Consider the following 10,450-nt stretch of genomic DNA (forward strand, 5'->3'; position numbering starts at 1 on the left):
ATATCGAGATCCACCAATACTAGAGACTGAGGAAGGCCCCCAAACATCAGAATGAATAAAATCAAAGATATCAGTGGATATTGATTCATTAGGACATATGTGTTTCACTTGTTAAGAACATATGTCATTCTTTTATGTAATTGGCTAACCCTTTGACAAAACACACTTTACTTGTAATTGGGTAGATTTAGAATGTGTTTAATACTTCAAGAAACTGTGTTTCAAGATCAAGTGTTGAAGTCATCAAGTCTGTCCAAAAAACAAGTTGAAAAGTGCAAGTTCATTAAAACTCGACAGCTAGCTCGACAGCTAGCATGTGTTGAGGTTTAAAGAGCTGTTCCAGCCTCGTGGCTCGATAGCTGCTTGACAGCATCTCGACACCTCTATCTGTTGAGGTTTAAGAAAAACAGATTTTGAGTTCTGTGAATGTGTATTTGGGCTTCTTTTCTCCTAACCCTAGACATATAAAAAGATTATTTTAGGAGCCGTCAAAGTGGGCACAAGTTACACAAGCATTGAGAAATCCTTGTTCAAGCAAGTTGTGACCAGAGAAAAAGTTCTTGCCTTAGTTCATCTATCTTGTGAAGACGTTCCTATGTAATATGCACTGTAGGGTTTTGTAACCAAGTATCTTTTTGATCTTCATCATGTGGATGAATTGAAGAACTTCGAAGCCAACAATCTTCTCTAGTTGGTGATTGAAGTCGCGTACTAGGATCCGTGCAATTGGTTAGACAAGTACTTGGGAGCCGTGCATTGAAAGGAGAAATTATCACTACAGAACAAGTCCAATTGGGTATTGGGGTAAGAGTTCAACTGTAGGTTGGTAAGGTACTTGGGATTCCTTTACTTGTAACCGCTTGTTGTGATAATAGTGGAATTTCAGGAGTGGTGACCTTAAAATCACTCGGTGAAGTTTTTACCGTGTAGGTTTTACCCATTTGTAAACAAATCACCGTGTCATTTAATTTTTGCTGCATACTTAGTTTAATTGGTGATTTGTTTGTACTACCATGCACTTTGCATGTTAATTTGATTAATTAATAACTTGGCTAATTAATCAACTTATTTCATCACAAGGGGTCAATACGTTTTTGGCCTATCAACTAGTATTGAAAGGCAAAGCTGGTTGTTTTCCTAACTAACATGAAACACAATCAAAATTTTCTGTAGACATTGTGTCATGTCCCAGTCATTCAGACCAAGAAAAAAAAAATGAAAGTCAGATTTTTTTAATGGTTCCCACGTGCCCCTCACCTAACCCTTCCCCACCACTCATTTCCATTCACTCCCTTATCCTTTGACCGGCTCCTCACTCACCCTCACTTCTCTTTTCTTTCTTTTTCTTCTTTTCATTTTTCGGCTAACACTTCTCTTCACTTCCTCAAACTCTCCCGCCGGCCTCCACTCCAAACCATACCATCTCACCATCATTTTTTTGGCAAGATCACCGGAAAAATACTTAGGAAATCCTAAGCATCTTCATCATTTTGGTAAAAATTTCTAATCTTTTTGGTGGGTTTTACACTTTTGCTTGAGGTTATTTCATGTAAGCTTTAATAATGACACCCATGTGATTTATGAGCGTTGGAAGTGATATTTGTGTGTTTTTGTGTATGGGTTTTGTATTGGTGGAATTAATTGATGAGTGGATATATAATTTGTGCTAAAAATGGCTACTTAATGTTTATGGATGGCGGAAAAATTTGGGGGTTTGAGTTATAACATGTGATGGTTGGTAAATCCAATTTTTCCATTACTATTGGGTTTATTTGGAGTTAGTTGTAAGTTTAAATTTCTTGTCTTAGTGGATATTTTGATTTTGCTTTCATGGGTCTCTTAATGATGTAGTTTAAATTTTATGGAAGCTAGTCATAATGTTGGAGATTAAATGGTTTAACTTTATAAATTGGAGTTTATGCCTTGTGAATCAATTTGTTGAGAAACTTTGGAAGTGGAATATATTATTGCGATGAGGTTAAATACTAGGCTTGCCTAATTAAGTGTTTATTTGGCAAATCCTAAATTGTAGCGAGATACAATTTCAAGCTCTATGCTTATTGTGATAGGTTTACTTGATATCGTTTAGGTTTTAGCTAATCTCCTTGGAGCTTGGAGAATTAGGATTTTTCGGTTGCGAGGTAAGTAGATTTTTAATGGGATTTTTGAAAAATAACCATGTTGCATCAATGTTGTTTTTGGGTTAGACACACTTTTGGAAACTACCTATGAAAACTATATTTTCCTAAAAACTATTGTGTCATAACCTTAATATATTTATGATTATATATGAAAATGCATTATATTTGGTATTGTATTTGGGGAAATGCATGAATTGTTGATATGGAAAAATGGGCATCTTTTATTTAATCTTTGATAAGGAAATCATGGATTTTATGGTATATTAGAAAATTAAAGATGCTTGTCTTGTCTTGTTATGTGGGAAACTGATAGAAAATCTTTTTGACAAGAATGAAGTTGAAACCTTAAAAACTGTGTGGAAGTTAGATTATTTAAAGTTTTTCTGAAACTACCTCGATATAAACTATGAGTTTCAAAGTATATGTAACCTATGAGTTTTATGTGGTTTTAACACCATGCCATGTGTGATTTTCCGGTGATCACCTGATTTGGTTTTCATAGTTTTTGTGACAATGGAATCAAATCTAGGTCAGTGCCCTTTTACTTTGGATGACGCGTTCTTCCTTGCTGCCCATGGGGGGAAGAGGTTCCTTGATTGTGTGTGGGTGAGGCTGCTGCCCATGGGGCCAAGAGACCACATGCAAGAGAGGTCCTATTTGACACGCTCTCTCTGCTGCCCATGGGGAGAGAGAAAAACCTTGAGGGTATGAGTGAGGCTGTTGTCCATGGGGCCAAGAGTCTGCATACCAGAAAGGACAATATCATGCCAGTTGTGAATGGGTGGATCCCCTGACCGGTCTATGTGGTAGTGTGGTATATTTGTGATAATTTACCGTATATTAGATTTTATGGCTTTGAAAATGATATTGTTAGTGCTCACAATTATGGTATATAGTTCCAAGGTATTTACTTTGAGGAACTTTGTGTTTCATTATTTAATCATTCTTGTCATATTATTATTATTGAAGTTGAAACTTGCATTTCCCCCACCCACCATTAATTATGCTACTTACTGGGCGTTAGCTCATCCCACCCTCTAACAGTTTTTTAGAGTAATTAGCTATATCTTGGATATGAAGCTTACTTCGTTGGTGATGATTGAAGTGCTATGTTGAATTTGGAGACTTTTGCTATAAACGGTTGGTGACTTGATTTTGCTATGTTCACTGAGACATTAATTAATTCTACTGGAGGTTGGTCACTTAAGGTTTGTTAGCCTTTGGCGTGGTAGGCCTAGACTCGATCTTAAGGTCTTTATTCTTGATAAGTTTGTGACTTTGTGTAATTTTAATTAGAGTTTTGTAATATATTTATGTATTATGTGGAGGCACATGATTTTTAGTTACTGTTCGTAAATGTGTTATAGGGCTCTGACTTGTAATGTGGAGTTTGTAGTATGGTCATATATATTCTTAACCTGTGGAAAAGAAGGGAAAATAAAGATCTCCTATAGTTTGATTTGTCAAAAAGGAAAATCTACAGGTACTTTGAGACGTCTTTCTCATGCTTTGAACCCTTTGGGGTTTGGGGCGTGACACATTGAACCTAACAAACCTCTAGAAGCCAATTCTTGAACTTGAAAGGAAGATGTGTGACCAAGTCGGGCATGCCAAAATGCAAGGGAAGGAATAGAAGATCAACTATAGCTGTAGCAACAGAAACAGGAGCAACAAGTGGAAAACGAAGGTTGTCCACGGGAAACATATGCCCAACTCTAGGACCGGTCCCAAGCTCCTATCTCGTCCTCGGATCCTGCACAATACACCCAGAATAATCAAAGATAATGTGATAACCTAACTCAGCTAATCGTCCCACAGAAAATAAATTGTAAGAAAGGTCAGGAACATTAAAGACCCCAGGAACCAAAAGGTTGGGGGTCGAAACGGAACCTATATTATGACCAGACATTGTGGAACCATTTGCTATGTGAATATTAAGAGGGTGTAGTGCAGGTTTAAGTTCAGAAAATAAGGACGAGTGACGTGTCATGTGATTGCAACAAGTAGAATACATAAGCCAAGAGGAAGGAGACATACTAGATAAAGCTGAGAAAGAAGAGGAATAAGATGCACTACCAACCATATGAATGACATTAGCGATGATGTTTTTAAGGTCATCTATGGACATGGTGCAAGGGCGTCCTGAAGACTTAGGTTGTGTAGAGACGGAAGCCATTGGTTGGACACTCTCAATGTTAGCAACAGTAGCAACAAAAAATGAAATAGCTGATTTTTTGCGACAATAGCAAGTCTCAATATTGTGGCAAAAACGTTTGCAAAAATTGCAAAAACGTTTGCTAGATTGTCGGCGACGATTATTGCAATAAGAAGCAGAAGTGTTCTTATTTTTCATTTAGAAGTAAAATATGCAAAAATGGACTGTAAAATGAAATCTAAGCGAAAAACTGGGCAAGGAGCACCTTGACGGCAAAAGTCAACTTTGGCAAAAAAGTCAATGGTCAACCTTGGTCAAAGTCAACTCTCGAAGTCAACAATCAACGCTGTCAGTCGACGGTCAACAGAGGCAGGTTAATGGATGACATCAACAGATGACAAGATGCTGACATGGCAGAGCTGTTGGCCCGTGTGGTGTGCGTGATGCAGCGTAGGCGGCGCGTGAACTCGGTGTAGGGTATATTGGCGAAGCTTGGGAGTGCGTGAGCTATTCAATGAAGTTGATTCTTTTCCGAAGATGTAGATCGGAGAAAGACGATTCTGATGGTGGCAATGGCAACAAGATCAGAGCAACCTTGGTGGCACATGGAGGATTTTGCCGAAACTTTGACCGGCGTGTGGCAGCACGTGGAACCTTCGATGACGGTTAGGTTTCCACCAAGTAGTAGATTGGTGGAGGAAGATCTCAGTGATACCTGTAAAAACTCAATCGGGGCAAGGATCATGGCGACGACGATATGACAGTGGTCTCGAGACTTTGAAGGATGGTGGCTGTAGGTTCGGAACCAGAGACAACGACTGAGATACGTTAGAGGTTTAGTAGCAAATGGCTACAGTAGCAGTTGTAACGGCAGAAGCAATTTTGAGTCTAAAATAACACCAATGAGAGACAAGACTGTGAAGAAAAAGTCAGAGTAATAGCTCTGATACCATATTAGAAATACTGAATGATTGTATTGTATTTCTCAGTGAAAGAATATACATGAGTGCATTTATATAGGATGCATATGAGTGTAGTACAAGAATGTGTGCTATACAAGTAATTTAGTTGGGCCTAAAACCAACAACACTATACACGTTAACAGTTAATATACAAGACCCAACATCCTATAATAGATTTATAAACAAACCCACATCTCAAATATATATATATTTTTGATATATAAAATTCTTTTAAACAGATAGAAATGAATCAAACTCAAATTCTATAAAATTATTATATTACACGTAAAATAGGTCCACAACAGAATCAATTCAAAGGACGAGATTAAGTTATACAACAATTTCAATAGCCATAAAACAAAGTGCTTGACAAATGACAGAAAAAGTTATACTCTTACACCACATGTTTGTTGAAATCACATAGGATAAGACCCAACCCAAATACTTATACACAAAGATGACAGAAAATACTTACACATACCTACACACATAGTCATTGAAATAACATAGGGGAAGACCCAACCCAAAAATCTAGGCTCACATGATGCATGCAACGTAAATAAACTCAAAATCATTAAATTAATCCCTATCTAACCAAAAAAAAAAAAAAAAACACTGGCGCTAGCCATACAACCAGACAGCAGAGCAAGCTTTGCATCATTCTGTAGTAGTGGTGGACACGGTTGAGAACTGGTAAAACTTGGTTACATCAACATTTTATAAAAATATTATAAAGTAGTTTCTAGATATAGCATTACCTAACTTGAAAATAGATAATTATACTTTTTTTGCCTTTGTGAGTCTTAAGGACCTGAAAGCTATAATCGATTGTGAAAACTCAAAGGCTGATTTTCCTCCCACTGAAATTGCCTGTGGGGCAAATACGTCATCACCAATATTGCATTTTCAAATGGCAAGGGAGAAGCTTCAGCTACATGGAGCTGTTTTCTTAATTAAGTCAAATATAGTAAACACCCCCAAAATTTGTGCTAACTCCAACCAATCTCGAAATCTGAGCTAATGCCAACCAAACTTCAAGTGTTATCTACATTTTAGGAAAAGTCTAAGACCACATAATTTTTCACAGTTTTTTGTTACAACTGTGACTTGACAGAGTGTGATTGGTAAAGAAAAATGGTGGGTCTATGTGCAAATGATAGTCCACCATTTACAATCTGCCACGTAAGAGTTGTGTCAAAAAAATTGTGGAATAATTTGTGTTCCTAGAACTACCCTATATATGTTCCTTTTTCTAAAAGCAAAATAGAACTACAAACCTACAACCATAGTATAAATAAAGGACATGTTAACATCTCTGTTTTGCACCCACCGCCTGTTATACAATTACAGACAAACAAAATGAATCATTTCAATAAAAACGTATCACCATTGTTGTTGCTTGCACTGTTTATAATTGTTACTGATGTCTCTACGATTGCAGAAGCTGTAACAATTGAAATCTATAATAACGTGACTGCTCCGAACTCGAAAGCTACAGCCATTTGTGTAGACTCAGAGCGTTATTTTCCTACCACTGATCTTGCCTATGGTGTCAAATACGTCATCCAAGATACTATAGGAGTAACTTGCAGTTTCACTTGGCAAGGGGGAAGCTTCCCCCAGACGGAGATTTACAATCCTAATTCTTACACATGCGATCCTTGTGTTTGGCGGCTTCAACCTGAGGGTCTATGTTATTATGGAACTACAAAACCTACTATTGGTGTTTTTTGTCATAATGACGGTAATTAAATTTATGTTTTTCCATGGTGTGTTGTAATAAGGAAGATTCATCTACAATTGTGTTCTCTTCCTGGGTTTTAGAATAAAATAATCATAATGTTTGGGGTATTATGAATGTATGGTCTTATGAAACAACAATTTCAACAAGATTTTTATAAATATGTATGTTGGAGTTTGGATGAATTATATCACTCCGTTTGTTTTGATAGAAATCCTTATGTAAAGTTAGTCTTCTATGTTTTTCAGTGTTTGGTAGCATAGAAAAAGATGAGTTTAAGGAAAACTATCTTTGGTTAACAAAAATGGTATGACTTATTTTTAGAGATCATTTGTACTAATATTTTTTGAAAAACAACTCTATCTTACAGTAAGTTAAAAAGAAAGTTAGGAGATTATTTTTCAACTCATTTAAAGTTGTTACAAAATATTGGAAAATGAGATAGTTTTATAAGAAATACTTCTTGAAAAAATGACTTATTTTCTATAAAATATCATTGCTAAAACAAATAGATCATAGTTTAGTGGTAATAACATCATTTGTAGTACCTCACAGTGGAGGCTCTAAGAATTTTTTTTAAGGATTTCGTCATTAAAAAACTTATATTATACAAAATCTAACAAAAAGAAAACTTTATATATTGACAAAACAAACAATGCAATTACAAATAGTCTTATAATTTTCTTCAGCTAATTTTCTTATTTTGGAATCATTTCTCATTATTAATGTTGCAAATTACATCTCTTTCAAAATTTTAGTTAAATAAAATTTTTCTTGGGCTTTTTCTTTTTATTTGTAAGGACGTAATAAATTGTAAAGGGGACCAAAGTAACTTAGTTGTAGCCTTAGGCTACAACTCTCACTAAAAAAATTAACAAGGCTATATATTTTGAAAATTTAACCGTTGAATTGCATGTTCTTTATGTTCTTAAAACACATGACAAATTTAATGCTAATCGGATGTTATTTACTATTCAATCTATAAAGTTATTTTTTTATGTATAATTTTAGATTACATAAAATTGAATTTTAAACATTTGATTGGTGACATAGTTATTAATCTTTGATCTTCACAAAATTTTGAAAGTATGGAGGATATAAGAAGAAAATGTAATCCAAAGGTAAATTTGTCAAATTTCACATCCAATAAAAAAAATATTGAGTAGAGTTATAGCCTCAGTTTACAATCGATTTGTTGCTAAACTTTATTCAAAGTTTAATCATGTTGGGCCTAAAAAGATTTAGGGCGGTCACAAACTTTTTAAAATTTATATTTAATAATAATAATTTTTATCATACTTTTTTGTTAAATGTGTGTTGAAGTATACTTGTACTTAGAAAAAATGAAAAACAAAAGTGAAATTATAAAGAGTTGTACATAAAAGTTAAAAATTAAAAATTGAGCTTATAAATGCATGCCAAATGGACTCTTGGTCAATATGATATAAGTTGTTAGTGAATATGATCGTTATAGTATCATGTGACTTTGTACTATTGATTTAAAGTGACACAAAAAAGGGCTTATCATTTGACATAAAACTCCAAAGTAGACTCAATCTTATTTTACCATAAAGTGACACAAAAAATGGCTTATCATTTTACATAAAACCCCGGAGGTAGACTCCATCTTATTTTACCATATCATAGATTAAAATCCAAAATAACATAAAAATAATTAGAAAATAGTAAAATTAATGTTCAATGTGATATGCATTATCAACTGATCTGATGAAGTGATTGTCATGTGTAGTACATATACCATACCCATTAAAGAAAAATTGGTTTCATCATGTGGAATTCCTCCAAATTATTATACTAATATAAGGTAAATATTGTGATTGAAGGAAAATTATTAAGTACTTTCGAAGTGCAAAAACATAATACTTCTTTCACTCACATGAATGGTAAATCCTAACATGAATTTAATTAGCAAGATCTACTATTATGTAAGAGGGTCACTATATAAAAGATTCATAATAGAGAATATTTTGTTTGATTGAAACAAGGTTGGCGACAAGTGAAGCTTAGGGGGTTCAATTGAACACCCTGAGTTGGCAAAAAAAGAAGTATGTATAGTAATTTTTTTTGATCATTTAAAATAAAATTATGAACCCCCTGACCCAAAATTTTTTAATGTTCAATTGAAATAAGCTTGAATATGATCCTCTTAACTATATTTTAGCTTTTTTATACCGGAAATGTTACACAAAAAAGCAATTAAACAATCAGGCATGGGTGTTTCTAAAAAATAGAAAATAGACAAGGGGCATGGGGCATGGGACAGAGGAATGATTGGAGTGAAGATAAATGAAAATGTTAACACAACAAAATTTTAAAGAGAAACTAAAATATATATATATATATATATATATATATATATATATAATAATAGATGAAGCAAAGAGAAAATCCAATTAAATTTCAAATTGGAATTCAATTAGAGTTTAATTTTGCATAATGTATCTCATCTAATCTAAATTTTATAATTTTGTGCCAAGTGAGTTATTTTAGTGAAAAAATTGAATTTCAATTAAATCTTAATTTTGTGCTGCGTGTCCCATCTAATCTAAGTTTTTAAATTTTTTTGCCAAATTAGTTAATTTAGTGTAGAAAACGAGGAGTTCAACATAATAAATCATAAAAGAACATAATTATATAACTAAAAAAAATTCAAGTTTATAAATCATCTATATGTATATTAATAGGTAAAACTTAGAGAAAATTGAATTAGAATTTGAAATTATAATCCAATTTTGTGCCATGTGTCTAATTTTATATGGGAACTACACCATAATTATCCACTTAAGCTTGTACCATATGTCTACTTAAATTTTTTAATATTTGTATCAAGTGAGTTAATGAGTGCAAAATACTAAGAATCTAATATTAATTACCTATAAAATTTCAAAAAAACAAAACAATCACATATACTCAATAAAAATCACCACCTGTTTCTCAAAAGATAAATAAAATAAAAATCATCACATAACAAAAATCACCACATGTTCTATCTTATTAAAAATTAAAAAAAAAAATGATCATAAGTAGTATTAAATTTAGCTAAGAATTTTAATATGTGACTAATTATGTTTACTTTAAAAAAATTATTTGACTAATTGTCTATATTTTATGATAAAAATTGTGTTTAATTTTAAATGTATTAACATGTATGTATAAATGCATGTGTTACATGCTTTTAAAAAAATTTATTTGACTAATTATTTATATTTTTATAATAAAATTTTGTTTAATTTGAAATGCATCAATGCGTTTGCATGGAGTTACATGCTAGTAATAATTAAAGCTCACTTATAACTATTGGTGCAATCACAATAATAATGGAAATAAGATAAAAAGAACTGGATAATATTTCTAAATATTATTTATTTGAAGATAAAAATATACAACACTATTTGGACTGAGACACGACACTTGCTCTCTTTAAGGAGAT

Source organism: Castanea sativa, chromosome 8 (assembly GCF_040712315.1).
Source record: "Castanea sativa cultivar Marrone di Chiusa Pesio chromosome 8, ASM4071231v1".
NCBI classification, from domain to species: Eukaryota; Viridiplantae; Streptophyta; class Magnoliopsida; order Fagales; family Fagaceae; genus Castanea; species Castanea sativa.